Genomic DNA, 15,015 nt, shown 5'->3' on the forward strand with positions numbered 1-15,015 from the left:
TGTTTATTTAGTGAATTGTGTTTATGTGAGGTAGATTTAAGGGTAGATTTTAGAATTCATACAAGATTTCCTCAATATTGCACAGGAACTTCATTATGAAATGGATTTCTCTTTCTGTCCTATCCAACTTCAACAGACAAAGGCGTGTTCTGAAACTTTGAAATCAATGCTGAGAGCAGTGATAGAGGGGCTTATATGGTTAATGATAACGTACCATACAAATATTTGTTAAAGGTTTCACCGTGGAATTACAGTGGAGAAAAAGTATGCTGTGTTTCTCAAAAACACTCTGTGCTTTTAAAATCAAAAAAAGAAAAATGTATTTTCAATCTATCTCATGTTAATTAACAAGTCGTTCTAAAATATTAGCAAAAGTCCCATCTTATTCTGTCTGCCTACTTGGGAGTGTCTTAAGGAAAATGAGGAAATTACAAAGACTGGGTAGGCCCAAGAGAAGCGCTCAAATTTCCCAGTTAAGGCTCTGCTTCTTCTCTAGAGAACTGAGATCTAGAACACACATTACACACAGCCCACATTTTAGGAAAGAACAGGCAAAGGGCAGTTTCAGGTGAAGTGTAGGTCATTTCCAAGGCAATCAGCATAGCTGAAAGTGACGTTGAGTTTTTGCAGAATCCAACACTTTGCAGACAGTAAAGGTTTAAAAAGGTCACAGTTTCCTATATCCTTTTGGAACTCCAGAATGTTTCATTAACTTTGTCCAAGCAAGTGATAGAACTGGTGAAGAAAAACCCCATACCTTTGTGCAAACCCTTTAAATTTGATTCTGAGGCTACTGTGATTGGGTTTCAGGGAACACGGGGACACAAGGCATCTTTAGTTTACAATATCTAGGGCTCTGATTACTTTTAGCTTGAAACTCTCCTGCGAAGCTCTTCCAATCTACACGCATCCCTTCCCCCGCCCCCTCCTTTCCCTCCTCTTCTTCTAGACCTGCAGGGTAGGGGTAGGAACTGGGTGGTGCACATCTGTGTAGCCAGACCCTGGAGGCTGACAGCTGCGGTCCACTCCCAGACCGTGTACCTGAGCGCGGCGGCCACTCTGCTCTTCTGCCCAACCCACTCCTGCCTGCAGTGTTGCCGCTGTCACACCAGCCGGTGATTTGATAGGCTTGTCGGGTTGCCATGGTGTTGACTTCTTGCCTCTGAGGAGCTGCCCAATGACTGGAGGTCTGGGATTAAAGCGGGAAGAGGCAGCGGCCACAGCGAATTTCAGCGGCAGCTGCAGCAGCAAGAAACAAGAAGTGAGAGGACGAGGTCTTTAGACTGCGCTCCGCCCGCAGCCAGGGCTGCCGGGGACGGGAGGCGGGGTGGGGGTGGGAAGGTCGGAAGGATGACCACTCGAAGCCAGAGGATGCAAGTGAGGGGTTTGAGACGCGCTCAGGAATAACTCCTAAGTAATCGGCACGCATTGAGAGGGAAAATCGTCCGGAATTCGTTATCATTCACACAAGACATGACCCGGGCGGGTAGTGGTGGGACTGGGGTGTTAAAAGGGACTTAAGTGGGTGATACACTGCCCCCTTCAACCCCCACCCTTCAATTTGCGAAATGAAGTCATTTGACAAATAAAGAGGTGCTATCCGGAGAACTTTAAATCAGGATAACTAACTTAATCCTGAGAAGAGAAAGTGCAATTAGACGGCAACCAAGTAAAAGAAAATAGTAGCCCGGGGGATGGGGGGTGCGGGAACGGTGCTGGCGTGAGAGGTGGGATGCAGAGAGTTGCGTGTGCGACGCACAACCCCAGACGGGAACTGTAAACTAGGAAATGAAAGGGAAAGAACCCGCTTCTGTTATAAATTAGGAGGTAGGTGAAGGTTACGCAAAGAAGAAAAGGGAAAGTAAACCTGTTAAAAGAATAGAATAAAACCCCTGCGAGTTGAACTCGAAGTCTTCCCCGCTCCCCCTGCCCCCCCCCCCCCCCCCCCCGCCGCGGCTCTCCAACCCAAGGGGAGAAGGAGGAGGAGAAAGAGAGTGCATTCTGGTGTGATGAGAACTCTCTGGAATGTCTGGAGGAGAGGATAGGAGTGCGAGGGTAAGAAGACCCGGGTGCTAAATTAAAACGGCAGGAGAGAGAAACGGGGGAGGGGCGGGGGAGGCAGGAAATATTCGGCGATTCACCGGAGGGACGAAGAGATGCAGAAGAGAGAGATGCCAGGAGAAGGAAAAAGAAGTGCAGAAGTTCAGACCTGTAGCGTAAAGGCACTACTAGAGTCAGTAAGAGAGCAGGCGGAAAAAGGTGTGTGCAGCGGCGGGAGGGCGTGGGAAGGCCCCCTCTGTCAACCAGAGGCAGCGATCGCCTGGACTGAGGCAGAAAGGACAGAGTTGCAGGGACTCGGGCGCTGGCGCGAGCACCGCGGGGCAGCACCCGCGAGCTGGGACCAGGTGCCGCGCCGCCAGCGCCCGGCTCGGGGCGACGCGGGGACTTCCCTGGCAAGAAGAAGAGCTGCTCGCTCAGCCTGCCGGAGTCACGATTCACCGCGAGTCCCAAACCCACGTCTCACTAACTACTTTACAGCCACTTTCATTGATTTTCTTTAACAAATAAACATAATACCCGTTACAGCAACACTTCCTCTTGCTGCAGCCAGAATGCCAGAAGCTCTGATGGTTGCATTACTCCGGACAACAGTTCTCCTAGCTCTAAATGAACTATTTTCCTTCACTTAAAGGATCAGATGTGTGTGATGACCTTCAGGTTTGGGGCGTCCAGTCCCCCCCTCCTCCTCTATAGTTTGGGAATCACGTTTTAGTTTGACTAGAAGACAGGTTCAGACAGAAGTTTCCAAATCTGGTAGGGCTCACTGACATTTGCATATTAATCTTTGCTAATAAAAAGTAACTCAATTTGGAAGGGAAACGCCGGTAAAGAAATTGATTCCTTTGCAACTGCAGGGAAATTAACGCTAGTCCGACAGACACACCTAAGCTACTCCCCTTCAGCTGTCTCTTAAAAATATTTCCTTTTAAAATGAAGAAAGTATTTATTTTAAAGTAGCCCCCCTCCAAGAGTGGTTTCTGCTCGAGGTTCTTCCATACATGTCAAAGGGTTGTTGAATTATTCATTATTGTAATTACTATCATCATTGTCATTATCCCTTTCCATGTGGAAATAATTTTATTATCGTAATTTGATATCTGAAGAATTTCCTGTTAGTCGTTTGATAATCATTTTTTTCTGCTGAAAAGAAAAGTTTTGTTTATAAATGAGATAGAGAAAATGTTTTAAATGCTTTGATGTTTGCTATAGATTTCCGTTTATCTAATCGATCGGAATGCCAATAAAATCGATTAAAGGTTTAGTGTTTTACAAACAACCATTTTGTGCTTTTGATTTTACGTTCAGAATGATTTTAATAAAGCTAATGTTCTCCTTTAACAAACCCTTTAAAAAACCCAAACCTTTATCGTTTTTCTTTTATTATCAGAAATTGCCACTTAAAGTTCTTCTAATAGGAAAATTTTGAAAAATACAAGCAATGGCCGCAATGGTTTAAATTTCAACCTCTTGTTGTTCAAGGTATTTAAATAAAGCCCCTTAAAATCTTGGTGAATTATATGCGATCATTCAGTGATTGCGGAATATTAAATTAAACTTAGATAAATCCGCATTGAAGGAGGCAGCACCCAATCCTGAATTTATTTCCCATTTTCTCTAACAGCATCACTGCGCTCCTCTCTTTGCAATGACAATGTGCCAAATCTGGGCATTTTGAAAACATTTTCCATATGCTTTAACAGGGGACTGATAGACAAAGAAGAAAAGGAGATGATCTTTTTGCTCTGAGGTATATTTTCTTTAACCTTTTTCTGTTAGACTTTTACTGATAATTATTTTAAAGTAAAACTTGGAAAATCATTTAATGCTTTTTTTTTTTTTTTTTGCTTTCAGCTTTTCTTCCCTTTCTTGTAGTTTATTCCTAAAGTGGAATTTTGATTACAATGTAAAGTTATCATTTCTATACCTTGACAAACAACATTTGTTTCAAAATCTTTGATTTGTCTGGTTTGCTAGCTGCCTTTTGTAATTAAAGATGGATTTAATTATACATTTTATAACTTAGATCAGATGGGCTGTTTGTTTGCTGTAGGATTTAATGGTGCTTTTGTCTAATATTTAGGGATGTTTCATACAGAGGTGGGTGGTGGCTTTTCTTCAACTATAAAGATCTGGACCTTTTTTTTTTTTGCCTTAGAAATGTGGATGTTTGGATGACTGTAATGTCTTGTTTTAAAATAATTCTGTTTGGTGGCTACAGTTAATATATTGTCTATACTGCATTTCACTGACTAAATATAGATGTTTCAGGTTTAAAAAGATCACAACTGTATCTTCTATTCAGTGAAATCACAGTTATTCTTTTTTTCCCTCGCTTGTCTGTCTTTTCCCATCTGCATCGTTGTCTGTTAGAGCTCTTCCCCAGACCGAATGTAAAATTTCGTTGGCTACTCTTGCTGGAAATATCTCCTTGTATTTTGAGAAGGGTGTGTTTGTGACCCTGGATGGTGTGAGTGTGCAAGTGTGTGGGATGGGGGGGGGGGGCAGTGGTGATAAGGAGTTCTCATTCATTTGCATAAGAGCTATAGAAGTGCTTGTGAAGTTGGTGAAGTGCTATTGTTTGGGAACAGACCTGTCTGATTTTGTTTATAAACACTGGGCTGGTTGCCTAGAGGGAAGGAGGTCACAGCACTGTCTGAGCCCTGACCTCTGGAAGGCCAGAGGGCGTCTGACTTTTCTCTTGTCTTTCCTTTCTCCCCTGGCTTAATTCTTCCCTCAGACCCTCCATGACCCCTCTCCCCTCCCCATATCTTACCTTACCTGTGTCTAACTCTACATAATGACCCCCTGCACACGCGCGCACGCACACACACACACAAAACCGGGTCAGAACCTCCAGGGGGGAAAAAAGGTAAAACCGATTTACTTCAAAGTTAAAGCAAAAACTGGACTTAAGTATAGAAAAGAGAGACATATATGGGGATATGGAAATACAGAGATAGAACCTGGGAGTAGGAGGGGGTCATTTTTATGTTTAAACAACAACAACAACAAAAAAGGAGGCTACAGAGAAGAACCAGGTTGGGGGAGGGAAGAGAATCAGTGAAGGAGGGATTGAACTGCCCACAAATACTACACACAGACACTCACACACTCACACATTCACAATGCCTTTCCTCTTTGAATGTCATTTTATCTAGTTCACTCTCACCATCAAAGAGAGTGTCCATTCTGGATGTTAGTTCATATTTTAATTCTTTTCCCTCCCTTTTGTGAATTCTCAAGGAAAAATACTTTTTTTCACGGTAATGAGAAGTGGCTTTCCCACACAATTTCTTCAGTTATTCCACTGGAAATATAATGTTCGTGACACTTTCCCCAATATGCCTTGCACTTTCCGATTCACTGTCAACTTCACCATCTCCCCGTTACATATACACCCCCCACCACACACACACACACACCTCTCCACTCAAAATGACAGATATTGGTATCAGGTTTAAGTGTGTTTTGGAAAGAAGTTGCTGAGTTAAACAAAAATGTTAGTTAACAGACTGCCTTTGTTAAATAGCCCCCGGGTGGAGAAGACCCAACAGAAAGAGGGAAGGAGGAGGGGGGCTGAGGATCTGAAAGTGTCTGTGGTGATATAAAGAGTTCCTAACGCTGAAATCACTTGTAATACCTCGTTTCAAACTGAGCTCATCTATAGACCCCGGAAGCGCGGTCAAAAGACTGGGAACCTTTCCCCCTTGGGCAGGGGTTGGTCTGGGACTGGAAGACTTAAGGGAGAGGGAGGTGGGGTATTTATTAGAGACTTGGCCAGAGCAGGGCGGGGGAAGTGGGGAGTAGACAGTTAAAGCCTCATCAAACCGATGGGAAAGCCCAGAGTGTCCGCCGCAGAGATGTGGGGAATGAAACACTCCGAGGAAAAGTCTAGAAGTGGAAATTACCTTTTGTCTCCATGTTAATTACTCCTTGCTGCCAACACTCCACACCCAACCACCTGGTCGCCCTCTTGGGTGCTCCCCCAGCTCGGCACCCGGGGTCAGGGTCCGGGTGCTCAGCCGGGGGCTGGGCTCTCCGGGGGCAGCCCTGGGGAAAGTGCAGAAGAGGGTCTGGGCAAAGTTCTGGGTGCGGCAGGCAAACCTCGGCCCGTTTCACTTTGGAATCAAAAGTGGCCCAGCGTTCAGTGAGGGCGGCGGCGGGTTCGCGCAGAGTTTAGGGACAGCAGGATGATGGGGGTGGGGTGGGGGTGCAGGGTCAAAGGTGGACGGCCAGGAGTCCGCAGGGACTCGAGCGGAGCAGCTGGGTTTCCCGGAGCCAGGGGCCGAGGACGAGGGCGCCGGGGGCAGCGGCCCAGCCGGGTCGAGCCTGGCGGAACGCGCCCGCGCCCCGGAGCAGCCAGCCGGCTGGGCTCGAGCTCGCCCGCCGTGCCGCGCCCCTGCCCGCGGTGCCGCGCTCCGCGCCTCCGGGCCCACCCCTCGCAGACCTGCGGCCGCGGCTCCCAGCTCCCCTCCGCGCGCTCCAAGGCCGAGCCCTGGAGGAAACTCTTGACTCTGCGCTAGTTCCTCTCTGCCCCTTCCCCTCAGCCCATTAACCCCCGACTCTCACCCCAGCCTGTCTTCTTAAGAAAGAGGTGAAAGAGGAGCAGGAGGAGATGATTCAAAATAACACACACACACACACACACACACGAAGGGGGAATACTTGCTAGCAGAAGAAATTGCAAAAGTGGGCGCCCCTCTTACAAATCCTTCTTCCTTTTGTTTTCTTACTTAGAATTCAATAACCAGACCCCCAACACACACACACACACACACACACACACACACACACACACACACACACACACACACACACACAGACCCCAGCTGTATTTTTCAAGAGAAGAAGGGATGCGGGCATAGAAGAGAAATAGCCACCAAATTTTTAAAAATGGTTTTCCTTATTTGACGTTTGGTGTTTTGACATTAATAACATTAATATTATTGATGATGTTTCAGGGAGGGGGGAGGCAAAAGAAATAAAGGAGAACTTGAAAACGAAATGATCATCATTTCCCTATTCTTCCATGCCAGAAATAGACCCCTTTCTTCACCTGAGCCTGAAACAGACTTATTGTTCTCAGGTGTTTCCTTCATCATAGGCATTTACCCGTCTGAAATCTCAGGAAATGGTTTTTCCATCAGTGAGCTTGTACATGGAACCCTCTCCCGCGATGGGCTTGATCTTTTCTGATTTGAACCTGAAAGTTCCCCTGCCTTCATTTCCCCTTAGCCTCTTTAAAAGCCCCCACCCTCTTCCCCATACACGCACCTCAAATAGTTTTTAAAGCCAGAATTTTTGCTCTCTGGGGTGTTTTTCGATAAACAGTAACGCTACATAAACACCTTCTTCACTTGTAAGTTGCAGGGAATTTAAATTTTACTCTCGTGGGTATGTATATTTCCTAAGGCACATGGATAAACCCCACTGAGGCGCAATCAGACACCCACTAGCAGACTCCTGAGAGAGTTGCCATATAAAGGTGGGGCTGTAAACAAAGTAACTCCGAAATTTTAGGAAGCCATCCACTCTGGGCAGATTTCTTCCCAAACAAGTTTGAAATGGAAGGAAGTCTTTAGAGAGGTAGATAGTTTTCTTTCTGTTAATGTTTAGTAGTCCTGGTTTCTAACACACTAGAACTTGTACTGACTCTAGATTCCTAAGGTGGGAGATTTTTTTCTCTCTCTCTCTTAATAAAGACCATATCTAGGGTTTATTCTCCACTCCAAGCCTCTGCACTTTCATTGTAACCTTAACCAGCTGCTGTAGGCAACCAGCTTTCCTGATCTGGGCCTAAATCTGCTCTTTTGACGCCTGTGCTTTTATCCTTCCAGGTGTTTTGTTTGGTTTTTTAATCCCATTTGCATCAGTCTTAGGATTTTCCAAATGTTCCCTGATAACACAAGGTTTCAGGCCCAGAAAGATGCATGTTTGCAGGCTCTGTTGTTCCTAGTGCTTGCGCAATAAACCTTTCAGTTGCTATTTCCTAGATTTGGTGCTTAAGGCCTAAGACAAGGTTTTGAAGCAGATCCTGGCCATCCAGAACTTCAAAGGCCTGTCAGCTCCAAAGGAGCTGATGCCTCACCTGTCCAGGAAGCTGGCCATTGCAAGTATTTCCTGTTCTTTGCTTGTTTGATTTGTTACTCTCACCTTCTCTCTAGAATTCCTATTTTTGAAATATTGCATAGATGGTGTCTACTTGTAACCTGTGGTGTGGCAGTGTATTGAGATGCTATCTTTGAGTAGCAAAGGATATATATAGAGGGAGATATATATTCCATATTCAGTAGGGGGTATTTAAAAGTATGTCTATTCCTAGTTTTAGTTAATTATCTTTTAATGAAAGTGTCACTCATATTCACATTTGTAATATTGGAAAGAGATAATTAGATTTTCAAATGAGAATCAGCCACCTTAAATTTTGCACCAGAAAATACCAAGTATATTTCATTCTAATGAGATCTGTAGTAGGGTTTTAAAATTCATCATAATGTGCTTCAAGAAAGATAATTCAACAGACTCACAAGATGAAAGGTTTTCTTCCTAAGTCTTTTTAAAGCTATTACATTGAACTTATGCAATTCTGATAAAATATTCAAAAATATTACATAAAGGCTAACATCAAGACCCTCATGAACACCCTTGCAACCAGCACTTATCCTCATTTGAAAGTTTACTTTGACTAAACTAACCCCTTCCATCTTCCATGCCCTGGGTTTTCTCTCCTGCATGTTGCCAGCGAAAGATAACGTGTTTAAATTGAGTGTCTCCGGATCCTGGGTGCAATCCCGCCTTTTGAAATAGGCAGGGCAGAGCGGTGTTTGCACACAGCCAGGCACCCTTTATTTACATATATCTGCATATTTGCTCAGGATCCTGCATTTCGCCATTAAAGTGCTTTCCTGGACGTAGCAGAAGTAACTCAGCAGAGAAAACCTTTCCAGTGCCCTCACTCTCCTATTGCTGCTTAAAGCTCTCTAGTAAACACATCTCTGGTCCGATAATAATTACTTTGCCTCATTAAAATGAGAAAAAAAAATTTCTTTTTCCGAGTGGTTAAAGGGCACGGCTTGGGAGGTATTTGTGTTTTATTTTCTCCCCCTCCTTGCTGAGTGTGTGTGTGTGTGTGTGTGTGTGTGTGTGTGTGTGTCTAATGAAGTTTGGGAGTCGCGCGCACAGGGGCGCGTGGGGTGCGGGCCCCGGAGGTCCCCAGTCCCTGCCCTCTCCGCGGTCGCCGCGTCCCGGGCTCCCGCCGCAGCGCTCCGAGCTTCGGAAGCCGCGAGGCTCCGGGGCTGCTCCGAGTCCGGGCTGCGCGTCATTTGCAGTCTGGGGAATGTTGATCACCTCACTAATTACACCTCTCTCTCCCCCCCGCTCCCTCTCCCTCTCCCTCGCTCTCCTCTCTCATTCCCAGAGTGCATATCGGGAATAGACACACAAAGACATGCGCACTCAACTTAATCAGCCATTTTTTTTAAACAGGGCTAAAACGATAATAATTAGCAGAATAAAGACATATCGGATTTTCATTTCCTTTCCTCCTTTTCCCAACCCCTTCACAACCAAACAGCGAGACCGCGGTCGGCACATGCTTTAACTCCTCCCGGATCCCCGAGGACCGCTCCATGCCCCCCACTTTCTGCTCCAGCGTTTTGATTTTCACCCAATAAAGTTCGAGGATTATTTTTTTATTTTATTTTTTTTTTAATGAACCCTCTCGTTTTACTTGGATGTGATCAGCTGTAAGTAAAATAAAAGCAAAACAAAAAAGAGGCGAAGATCGAGTAGGAACTGCAGGGGAAATGGAAAGTAAGTTTTTTCTTTAACTTTTATTGAGTAGTTTGTGTTAAATTTAGGTCGAGTATCGATTATCTTTCCAGCCTGATCTTGCACAATCTTTGATATTTCGCTCCCTCTCTCTCCCTCTCCGCCTCTCTCCCTCTCTGCCCCCGGCTCGCTCGCTCTCGCTCGCTCTCGCTCACATCCCCTCAGCCCGACCATCTCTTCCGCTCTGCCCCCCTTTGCTATCTCTTTCCCCCCCTTTTTTTGGCTCCAGGATTTGCTCCGCGGAGGGAGGGAGGGGGCACTGAAGGATCTGATTTTCCACTTTCTTGCGGGGGGGGGAGATGCGTTTTTCGGGATTTAACTTTTGGATTAAGTGGCGGATCATCCACGTTTGGCCGAGCAGTTTTCTCTCCTTTTGCCTGTCTTTTCGGGTTCTGTCTCCACCGCGAGCCCGGGGCTTTCTCGAGGCGCGGGGAAGCTGTCAGCTCCGCGGCCCCGGGGACACTGCCGGGGGCGGGGGGGGTGGGCGCACCCCCGTGCCCGGGTCGGCATGCCCCCTTCCTTCGCACCCCTCCTCCGAAAGTTTGGAAGGTGGTCGGTGGGGGCTCGGAACCCCTCTCTCCCTGTTCCCCTACCCTCCCGTTCAGCCGCGATTTTCTCCTCCTCTCATCACCCACCGTTCCCTGGCTCAAGTTCCGCGAAGGGCGCTCGGTGCGCGGAGGCCCGGTGCTCCGTGCCCCCCAGGGCAGGGGGTTCCGAGAGGGTGGAGCGCGTGCCGGGGCTGCAGGTAGACGCCGGCCCGCCTGAGCGCGAGGCGGCGCGGACTCGGGCGCCGGAGGACTCCGGGCAGTTCCGTTAGGAGGCAGGATCGCCGGGCCTCGGGGCCGGGGACCAGCGAGGCGGCCGCAGCTCTCTCCCGGCGCTTTCGCCACCGGGTGTGCCTTAAACCGGAGGACAGCTGCCCGAGGCCGGGGGTCAAGAATCTGGTTTTTTTTGGGGGGGGGGGCAAAGGGTGTGTGTGTGTGTGTGTGTGTGTGTGTTTATGGTTGGGAGAGCTGTGGCTGGTTGTGAGAACTGATTTATTCCCCAGTACCCCCGCCCTTGACGTCCCCCGAAAGGGGTTCCAGGTCTACAAACGAACTTCACCTTCTTCGCCTCTCCGGGCATCAAGTGCGCCTTCCGGCCCGGAGCAGCTAAGGGAAGAGGGGCTGGAATGCGTCGGGTCTCGCCTTCCTTCTACTTCTATCTCGTTCCCCCCTCCCTCCCAGGCTTTCTGCTCTTTTCGATCGGAAAAATAATAATAATAAAAATTTCTCCTGGAATTGGATAAAGTTTCTCTGCCGATGCCCAAGTTCCAGAGGAATCCCCACCCTGTCCCCCTCCCCCCCTCCGCCACCCCCACCCCAGCCCCGAGGACGGTGCACTGCTTTGTATTTCTTTTGTTACCTGCGATCCGGGCGGGGGGCTCCTTTCGGCCGCTCGGGCTGGGGTCCGGCCCAGAGCGGAGGCTCGGGCTGGCGCCTTTGGCCGCGACTCCTCGCTCCCGCGCGGTTGTGGTGAGGTCTTAGCTACCGTTCGGTGAGACACCCTCCTTGTAGGTACCAGAGGTTCAGATCGCGAACACGGATTCCGCCCCCCCCCCCCACACACCCCGACCCCTGCACACACACACAGACACAGACACACACACTCACACTCAACACACACTCACAGACACACATTCTCCCTACTCCCCCCACCTCCAGCCCCCACCTCTCCTTTCCCCTCCCCCCTTCCAAAAAAAGCACACACACACACAACAACAACAGCCCCCCCAAACCAAACAAAAACCCAAAGACAAGTTCACTGGCGGAAGATGGTGGATTGACACTGACTCAGTCAGAGGCAGGTTCACCAGGAAATCTGGCGGTCCCGATTTCTGACAGTTGCATTTCCTCTCCTTGAGTCCTCCCCCCCCCCTTTTTTTTTTTATTAACTCTGTTCCATGTTTAATCAAGGATCATGTAGATGGCAAAAGGAGAGACAGAGAGAGGGGAGAGAGGAAGAGAGAGGAGAGACAGACAAGAGACAGAAGGAGGGCTTTTTTTTTTTTTTTTTTTTATTGTGTTCTCCTGGATTTTCAGTGGCTTGATCCCTATAAACGTGGAGTGGTTAAAGCTCATATGTAGTATTATATTTTTAGTTGGGTGGATGGATGGAAGAGTCAGGGAGAGGCTGCGGCTGCCGCTGCCTTTTCGGGTGTTGCTTAGATTAAGGCTGAGACTTGGCTGCGATTGGGACGCGACAGTGACACGGGCATCGATCGCTTCCATTGAGAGCAATGCAAAAACACAGCCCGGGTATGTAACACTCTCGGTGCCATCAACACTTGTTTTACTTTATATTTACTGGCAAAACTGACAGAGCAAGCTCAGACTTTCTCTCTTTCTTTCTTTTTTTCCCCCTCTTTTCTCTTTTCTAACTGAAGAATACAAACAATTGGGTCTAGAAGTTGTTGGAAAGGATGCTTTAAATACAACAGAAAGGAGAGATTGGGATTATTTCACTATCTCTATGACTGATTGTGTTTTAGAGTTTTTCTTCTCCACAGAAGAGCATGTTAAATAAAAGGAAGGTTTTCTTTTTTCCTTCCTCTTCTTAAAAAAAAAAATCCTTAAGGGAATATTTGATAGTTTTCAACCTTTGCGGTTTCAATCAGCAGGAAGGCACACAAAAATAAAAGATGGCTAGCCAGCTGTTTTAACCTCTTGCACCTGGCTTCAGTGTGGGGATCATAAGGTTTATACAAGTTAGTTTTTTTTTTTAAGATTCTAATATTTATGGCATAAACTGGGAAGAGAGTATCACTGTATATTTATTCAGTAGCTGGTTGCTTTTGGATTTAAAAAGTAAACTCATATTTAAGTGTTTTCTTTTTTATGGCAATGAAGATAGAGTCAATGAAATATGGGGGAAATACCATAAATCTGAAAAGTGAAATGTACCTAAGGAACAAAGAAAGGTCAGGTAAGCCAGCTGTGTAAGTCAAAGCAATAGCACCAATTGTAGGGTAAACAGGGAGAGTGGACTCTAGGTCTAGGAAGTGAAAGTTGCCACTTAAAGTTAAAAATGAAGGAAACATGTTCAGCTTTATTGTAATCTTTTGCAGTTTTTAGCAGATGAGTCCAGATCTGCTCATTAATTTTGAGCTAGTTGGATTATTTTAAAAGATGCTGCACCAGCAAAGGAAAACATAAAGGAGGTTGAGAAAATCGCTGTTTAATATTGCAGAATTTACTGCTTCCATTCTGACCATGAGCCTAAATTTACACAATGAAATTTGATTATCTCTAATAACAATATTAGATCCTGCACTGGATGGATGAGAATTGAGGTGGTTTTGTTGATTGCAAGGGTTTAATGTTGCATTTCAGAATCTGATGTGGTTTGGCCTCCCTTCCATTAACTGGAAAACCCCTGAGGTTTTACAATTATTTCTTAAAGATAATACATTTAAGATTGCATTGGTAGGCTGAAGAAAAGTCATAAAGGCAAGAAGGGAAGCCCTTAATAACTCTTGAGATTCAGACATGTTCAGCAGTTAGATTGGCTCTGACTTCACCAAGGGTCGACAATGTGTCATTTCCACGAAGCCAAATTGCCCTCTGCCTATATGATATTAATGTGCAAATCAATATTTCAGGGATTAAATTTCCCTTCTTCATTTTTTATGGTTTCTACCTCAATAAGTCTCAAGTCTATTAGAAGAGGCTGGATGATTTAAAATCTTTCACTGCAGAATGGCTTGTCGTCGTAGTCTTGTTTCACTAGACCATTTTAGGAATTTTGTTATAAAGACTAAGGGCATCCTAAAGAAGTTGCAAGGCAATGTAGAGGCAAGCTCCATAGCCTAAAGTCCTTGTTCGATTAAGAGCTAAGAAGTATTGGAAATATAATATATATGTTTATGTACTATATGTGTATATGCACACATACATTCTGCTGCTTTAAAAATATTATGTTAATCACCTATTGATTAATTTCAAAATCAATTGAAGTTCCTTTCTTATTAGTGACTTGTTCAGCATTCCTGAAGACTGTGTTAATTTTCTTAAAGAGTATACATGGATTAGCTTGGTTGTGAAGGTCTTTGGGAGGGATTTTCATCTAGCAATGTTTTCTCTAAGAAATATTTCTAGAAACCATTGTTGTGAGAGTAATAACCAAGTATTGTCATCTGCATCGTTGTCATGACTATCATTGCATTTGGGGCTGAGTGATTTAGCTGCTATCTGTTGAAAGAGGCCTTCTTCCATTCACTTAATATTAGTTCCTAACACTTAGTAGGCACGATGGTTCTTTTAACCCTCTTGGAGAAGCACTACTGTAAAAGAAAATATGTGATTTGACAAGAAATAATACAAAGCAGAAATTTGGGAGGTCAGAATAAAAGATTGTGACTTTATCACATAATCTTGGGAAGGCCTACTGTCTATCATTTGGTGGTGTTTTATAGTCTAAAACCATCTGGACCAAGTTCCGCACAGCTGCACGAATTTCATATGTGATAGAACATTTTTTCCATTCAGTGTGAAATGTTCCTTCCTAAAACACGTACACCAGACTCGCTTAATTTAGTCTGTTAAAAGAAATGCACATGAAAAAGGACAAAAGGCTCTTTAATCTCTGCAAGCTGTTTGTTTTTCTTCAAGATTCCTGTCTGTTTGGGTTTGAAAAGTCATGTTTATTGAGGAGATGATTCTGAGGTGTGACATTAAAATAATATATGATTTTTGGACTGGTGGCCACGCTCCTGCTTCATTTGCAGAACTACTTTTTATGCCTGTCAAAACACAGAGTTAATCTATCCTTATTTACAATTAATCTCAATAAAATTAATCTTAACTATGCTTTATTCAGTGGCTTAAAATATCTAATTATATTCAATTAACTGCTGTCATAGTAATTAACATTGCTTAATTGCCTCTGCATATATTTATGTAAAGCTCATTAGGTGCTGCTGGCTCCTTTTTCCTTTTCTACTTGCTATTTTTGCTGTTGTCAAATCATTTTCATCTCCCAGTGTTCAACAATGTCAGTGACAGCAACTGCTTCCTTCACATTTTTCTTGAAATGAGTGTTATTACTTACCTATGAGTAGATACTAGTTATGAGTCTTTAAAGATG

The 15,015-nt window shown here is 45.3% G+C and overlaps 1 protein-coding gene and 1 long non-coding RNA gene across 2 annotated transcripts in view; one reads left to right on the top strand and one right to left on the bottom strand.

Annotated features, from left to right (window-relative positions):
• Window positions 1–9,742: 9,742 nt before the first annotated feature.
• Window positions 9,743–15,015, top strand: part of ZFHX4 (zinc finger homeobox 4) — a 201,243-nt gene continuing 195,970 nt past the window's right edge. Inside the window, 1 exon segment of the mRNA XM_043879158.1 lies at window positions 9,743–9,873. The gene's annotated coding sequence lies outside the window, so the exon portion shown is untranslated.
• LOC122678977 lies at window positions 10,911–11,588 on the bottom strand. Its single transcript, XR_006336301.1, has 2 exons — window positions 11,296–11,588; window positions 10,911–11,042 (listed from the first exon to the last, which is right to left on the bottom strand). It is a non-coding gene; the product is annotated as an uncharacterized LOC122678977 (long non-coding RNA).

The sequence above is a fragment of the Cervus elaphus genome, chromosome 21 (assembly GCF_910594005.1).
Source record: "Cervus elaphus chromosome 21, mCerEla1.1, whole genome shotgun sequence".
In the NCBI taxonomy this organism is placed as follows: Eukaryota; Metazoa; Chordata; class Mammalia; order Artiodactyla; family Cervidae; genus Cervus; species Cervus elaphus.